Source organism: Aegilops tauschii, chromosome 7 (assembly GCF_002575655.3).
Source record: "Aegilops tauschii subsp. strangulata cultivar AL8/78 chromosome 7, Aet v6.0, whole genome shotgun sequence".
In the NCBI taxonomy this organism is placed as follows: Eukaryota; Viridiplantae; Streptophyta; class Magnoliopsida; order Poales; family Poaceae; genus Aegilops; species Aegilops tauschii.
The window spans coordinates 52,174,584-52,180,815 of record NC_053041.3 but is presented as its reverse complement, the minus strand read 5'-3'; positions in this window follow the sequence as shown (position 1 = coordinate 52,180,815).

Genomic DNA, 6,232 nt, shown 5'->3' with positions numbered 1-6,232 from the left:
ATTCATTTTTTGGGCGTAATAAGGAGGCACTTCCTTGCGTGCGAAGATATAGCTGATGGGTCCGACCTGTCAGCGGGGGGTACGTTTTTTTCACGAAATACAGAGGCCCTTCCTGTGGGTCCTAGCTGTCAGGTGGAGGAATCATTATTTTGCGCGTAATAAGGAGGCATTTCCTTCCGTGCGGCCGTGGACCCAGCTGTCAGCCTCTCCACGTACAGTCCACTTCCGATGGATGTCGTTCATTGACCACGTTAACCAGGCCACGCCGAGAGCACCAGGGCGGTGGACGACGGTGAGGCCTAGGAAGGGAACGACACGGAGCCAGGGAATACTCGGTAGTTGTTTCCCACGCGGAGGAGTACGAGGGTTTACTGGTTCGTCTGCTGTCGCCGGAGAATAACAGCATGTGTGGGTGTGTAGAGGGATGGCTAGGCCAGCGATGGGAGTACGGTGGGGCCGTGAGGCCTGCGTGGCAGCATAGCCGGCCGCGGGAGGAGAGAGCAGGCAGTCCCGCCGGCGCTTGTTTGAGCGGCTGGAGCATGAAGAGCAGAGATTGAAGAAGCACGACAGCCGTTGGATGGACATCCAACAGTCACTGCTCTCGTGTGTTGACTAAGTTGACAGGGCGTTGCGTGTGCGTCAACCTTTTTTATGAAAGCATACGTGTCAACCTGTAGTAGGTGCACAAGTCAGCCTCAAATCTGTGGAAAACAGCGTACAACCCATCTGCCATTATTTCTAATAATGTACAGCCCATTTGCTAATTCTTAAGAATTTTTTTGGAGCCCATGTTCTTTTTATTAGCATTACACCCCATATTGTGGCCACGGTTAAAAAGTATACGAAATTTTGCATATTTCGGTGCGATCAACTGTTTTTAATCCATAAATATCGATTCACATTCAAACTATTTTGAAAAATAATTTATATAAATATAAAATCCAAATAATTGTCCACGCATAAAAATCAATGGAATTTAAGATCTTGTAATGAAAAAAATTGAAACTCATTCCCGGTTTGATCTGTTTAAAAAATGTACAGCCCATTTCTGGGCAAACCGAATGAAACTCTCCTCGTCTTAAAAGATTTGCAGCCCAGCAGGGCCGATAAAGCAAGTAGGCCTTGTTTGGGTATTTCTTTAAAAAAAATAGAACTGGGCTAGCCATTTTCAGCAAGAAAAAAACACAACTGGGCTCATGATGTGGTAAACATAAATAAAACCCTGGCTAGACGGGCCACAGCCCCCGCACAGCCCCGTTGATACCCTGATCCGTCGCTAAAACTAGTATAAATAACAACTGCTTGTTCCTCAAAAAAACTGCGTGACTTGCTGGGTCCCTGGTGTCAGCCGCTCGTAGTGTAATTCTCTCGTTTATTGACTACGTTGACAATGGCGAGAGCCCCAGATGTCCAACCATTAGGAGGAACCATATTTTTGGGCTTGTACTATAGAGGCACTTGCTTGCGTACTGCCATGACGCTGGTGGGTCCCTACTGTCATCCTCTCCATGTACAGTCATCTCCTTGTTCCTCTCGGTTGTTGACGACGTTGACAACGCAAGAGGGCGGCGCACCGCGCACGGCGGACGAACCAAGGCCGCAAGGCGAGGCCTCAGACGGAACGAACAGGTGCCGTTGAAGATGCGCCGGTCCAGTCGCAGGTGGAGGGGAGTACGAGGGTTGACTGGTTCGGGCGCGGGTGCGTGTTGGGGCTGACGTCCCCGGAGAATAACAGGACGTGTGGGGGAACAGAGGGAGGGACTCGCCAACGTTGGAGGGTACGTACGATAGGGCGGCGGAGGCGCAGCCAGCCATGGGAGGCGGGAGCAGGCGGAGCTGACGGGGTGGTTTGGTTTGGGCGGCTGGAGGAAGAAGAAGACAAGAGATAGAAGATACACGACAGATGTTGGATGTCAATCCAATGGCTGGTAGGCAGAATCGTTTGTTGACTGGCTAGTAAGTCGACACCACCTTGGATAGGCTATTTCCTCACGGGTCCCAAATGTCATAATCCAAATCTGTCACGGTCATGCAGCCTTTCCTATGAAAATTTACAGCCCATTTGATGTGCTAGTTCGAAATAAGTTTGTGGGTGCTGGTGGGGGCTAATCACTTGGCTTCTGTAATGCACAGTGAGCTCAAGCAGCCGGCGAGAGTGATTTTATTTCCCTTGGTTGGGATTTGTTACAATGTTTCACTCTAAATTAAACGAATGGCAAGCCATTTGCCTTGTTTCAAAGAAAACATGACAGTCACAACCGAGTTGAAAAGGGCAGGAACATCTAACTCCACCTTACAAACTGTACAAAAACACGAGGGTTAATTGTTCATCAGGTTTACGAAAAAACCAGATTGAAAAGGGCAACAACATCTAATTCCAGCACTGTTTTCAGCAGTCACAGTCAAATGGATCAGTCAGGTCCATAGAATGAACATCCTTGGTCGTAATATTTACTGGATTATGACCACAATATGTTGTAAATAGAAGCCCGACACGTTCAGCAACTCTTTTGCCCACCTGAAACTCCTTTTTTTGCTCTTCGACATACTCATCCGTCAAAACCATGCTGCTGATAAACTTAAGCCTGATGGACAATAGTAACCTCGCATTCAGCAGGAAGAATGTGACAAATCTTATGTTTGCACGGTTGGCTACATATCGTTCTAGCGTTATTGTCTTCAATCGAATCTCATGAGAAGTGAGAAAATCCCGATGCTTACGAATCCACCGATTGGTTATAACTTTCTTACCCCGTCCTGTTGCCTAAATAGACATGAAGATTGAAAACAGTTAAGGTCTAAAAGAAGAGTGTCGAAAGAGCAACAGCTAAAAGGTTAATTCTAGTACACTATATGCGGGCTTCCAATGTGCGTGAAATTATCACCTTTATATACAACTTCTCCAGACATGGAAATCATTGCAGCAAGCCAAAAATCTTGTTCAGATAAAAACTATTCATTTGGATATATAAGATCTTGACAGAATCCAGCACCATTGATAGGCCATCCATGGAGAAACTCTTCATTGAGCATAGAACATAATATTAGTACATAATTTGTACTCCAAGATGATATATAAATTATGCGCAGAAATTTAAAATGCAGCTTATGGTTACAAGTGTAGATGATAATATAAAGTAGCTGAAGAACTGTGGAGCCAAACACCATATTGAAATGAGCACAGAGATCATGTATTACACCCAAGGTCTCCAGTTTAGGCGCAGAGAGGACGGTTATTTGCAACGGTGAATAACTAGAATCAAGGATCAACCTTTGAAGTGAAGGGGCATCTTGGATGATGAGCTGCCTTCCGTCAAAAGAAATTCGAATTCTTACAAGGTTAGGCGACTTTATTTGGAGACAACCGATTCTAACTGTGAAAACAAGCACCAAGCACTCCAGCGCAGGGCAACTGGAGTGGATGATGCTGTGCAATGAGGCCTCCGATATACGAACCCGCACAAGTGAAAGTTTCTTGAGAAATGGGAGTCGAAGGTTTAGTACCAGATTGTCTGGTAGGTAGCACAGCGAAAAGGTGGCGGTGTGGAGAGAGGACGAAAACCGCGAGATGGACATCGGTGCTGAGGGCACAAGTTCATGGCGTTCGGTATGTGGTATGTGATTTCCAGGGGAATAGTAGAACTCAAGCAGCTGTAGTTCTGTGAATTCAGGGGATTTCAGCCAGGCGTCCACCGTGCAGGGCATGGTATGCTTGCTCAGGTAGCATGACGGGATGCAGAGGCTTTGAACGGAGCCCTGGTGGGAGGAGATGATGGCTCTGGGGATTTCAAAATCATTGAAGAGAGATAGCTGACGACAGTCGAGATTAGGGGGCACGGCGCGCCATAGAGGGCGCCACCGAATTGATTGGACTTGCGTGCGGCAGCAATCCTTGGTGGGGAGAAGCGAGATGATCTCCCCAAGGATGGCGTCCGGGAGATCGCTGATGCAGTCCACCCGAGATTCTACGGGTTCCTGGGATCCGGTTAGGGCGGGGTCGCCGCTTCTCCCCGCGCTGCTGGGGCGGGATCCACAACAGGCGTCGCCGCTGGCGGGAGCCTCATCTTCTTGGCGCTGGGGTCAGCCGACTCCATTTTCCTCGAGGGCGTCGCATCGCGCTCACGGGTTTGAGTAGAGTAACGAATGACGAGCCTAGTTGTAGTGCGAGCGAAGAAGAAGGGGAGCTGGGGGTTTTCTGTAGGAGTGAGGAAGAAGGGGAGCTGGTGTTTTCTGTAGGAGTGAGGTGAGGAATTTGGGGGTACGAGTGGAGCGAGCTGACGTGAGGTGGGTGGGAGCGAGGAGGAAGAAGAGCACGCAGGTTTTTGGGGGGGGGGTGTGCTGGGTGTGGGTAGCGCCTCTCATTCAGTAAATATATGGGCTTTTGAATTGATTTTACTATTGACTAGTGTGGATGGGCTGTTTTGTCTTGGGCCGAGAGAAACAATTACTACTAGTACAGTGGAGACACTCTACAACTACCCAGAAAAACAATTACTACTAGTACAGTGGAGACACTCTACCGCTTCCGGCTCCTCCTAGGTCATTGAAACGTCTCCCTCTACCGAATGTCGTTATACTTTCGTTCACCGACATGCGGGCCATGCAGCGCGCGGGCCCAAATGCCATCCACCAAATTAGAAGGCAGTATGCAGGCGGAGAGTCACCCCAGTCGTAGCGCGGCAGTAACGAGCCGTCGTATCACAAAACCCCACCTCCCCGCAGTCTAAGTTTGACGGACGAAGCAACCATCATTTCACTCTTCACTGAATCCCCTTCTCCCTCACCGTCTTCAAGAAAGGCAACACTCGCATCTGCCACTGTTCTTCTCTCCGAACGAAGGGAAGGTAAGAGGATCCATGATGTTGGTATATTTTCATTCAGAGAAAAACAAGAACTTTTGCAAAGCAGGAACCGATCCTCACTCTCTTTTTTGTTTCATTGTCATTGCGATTGTGTTTTCCTTTCAGTGGTCTCCTAGTATTCGTCAGTTTCATGATGGACCAAGGAGAACCAGGCAAAGATCTGCTGATATTGGAGCAGACGCGGGAGGCTGATCCCCACGAGACAGAGAGCTCCAAGAAGATGGAGGCAACCACCGAGCCGACCCCAGATACGCTCACGGCCACTACTGAGATGGTCAACGCCCCGTTTGAGGTTACAGCCCCCGTGGCACCGCAGGAGCAGTTTTCCCCCTTCGAGGATGTGCCCCCACCCCCCCCCCCCCCCGCTGAGCTGCCCAAGGTGATTTCCTTCTTTGCCGATCTCGATTGTGGTTTTTCATCGAAGTATATGGTGATTTTTTTAGAAAAGGAAGTATGTGGTGATTAATAATGCAAAATTTTATTAGCTTCGATGCCATGCTATACATAGTGGTTTAAATAACTTGTGTTTCTTATACTGAAAAGTAATTCAGAATTTGTTTCTGTTTCAATTAGAGCCCTGATGCAGACAAGGATTGTGTGGTTGTACATGTCAGTCGCTATGAGGCGGACGACCTGAATATACGCACTGGGAAAACAGAGTTCTTAGGCTGTTGGATCCTGGAAGCCATTTGCGGTTATACCAATGAAGAGTTGTATTCCAGCCTCACTGTTGTCAGGCATGTTGTCCAGGGTGTACTGAAGCACAAGAAGTTCAAAGCTACTCCTTCGTTTGTGAGGCATACTTTTCTTGTCAAGCTTACGCAGGAAGATGACGTGGCGTGCCTCCACAAACAAGTTTATCAGTGGCAAGGACACAAGGTTGTCTTCATGAAGGTTCACAGGGTTGAGCTGCTGCGGGACGTCCTCGATGATGTTCATGGCAAGGTCCGTCTTGTGTCCAGCCCAAATTAGATCGAGGCATGAAATAGTTGCCCTAGCTAGTGTTTAATAGTAGTTTGGATTGTGTCTAATTATCCGAACCTTGCCTGTTATCGACCCCTCTGGGGCTAGTACGCTGTTTGAATCCGTCTATGGGAACTGCTGCTACTTTTGTGTGCCCGTGAATCATGTGAGAACCATCGTAATTGTTGCCGAAACAGATGCGTCCTCACTAGTTTTTTCATGAATATGGCATGGTAAGACATAAGTTGTCACGGTTTATCATACGAGCAGTGTGTGTTTTGATGAAATAGAGCACTCGTTTGAGAACCATGCACCGACGTATACATAAGTACTTGTAAACACTGTTGGTGCTACCCCACTTGTAAGCAGTTGTGCAAAACACGGCACACTGGCTCAGCTCGCTTCAA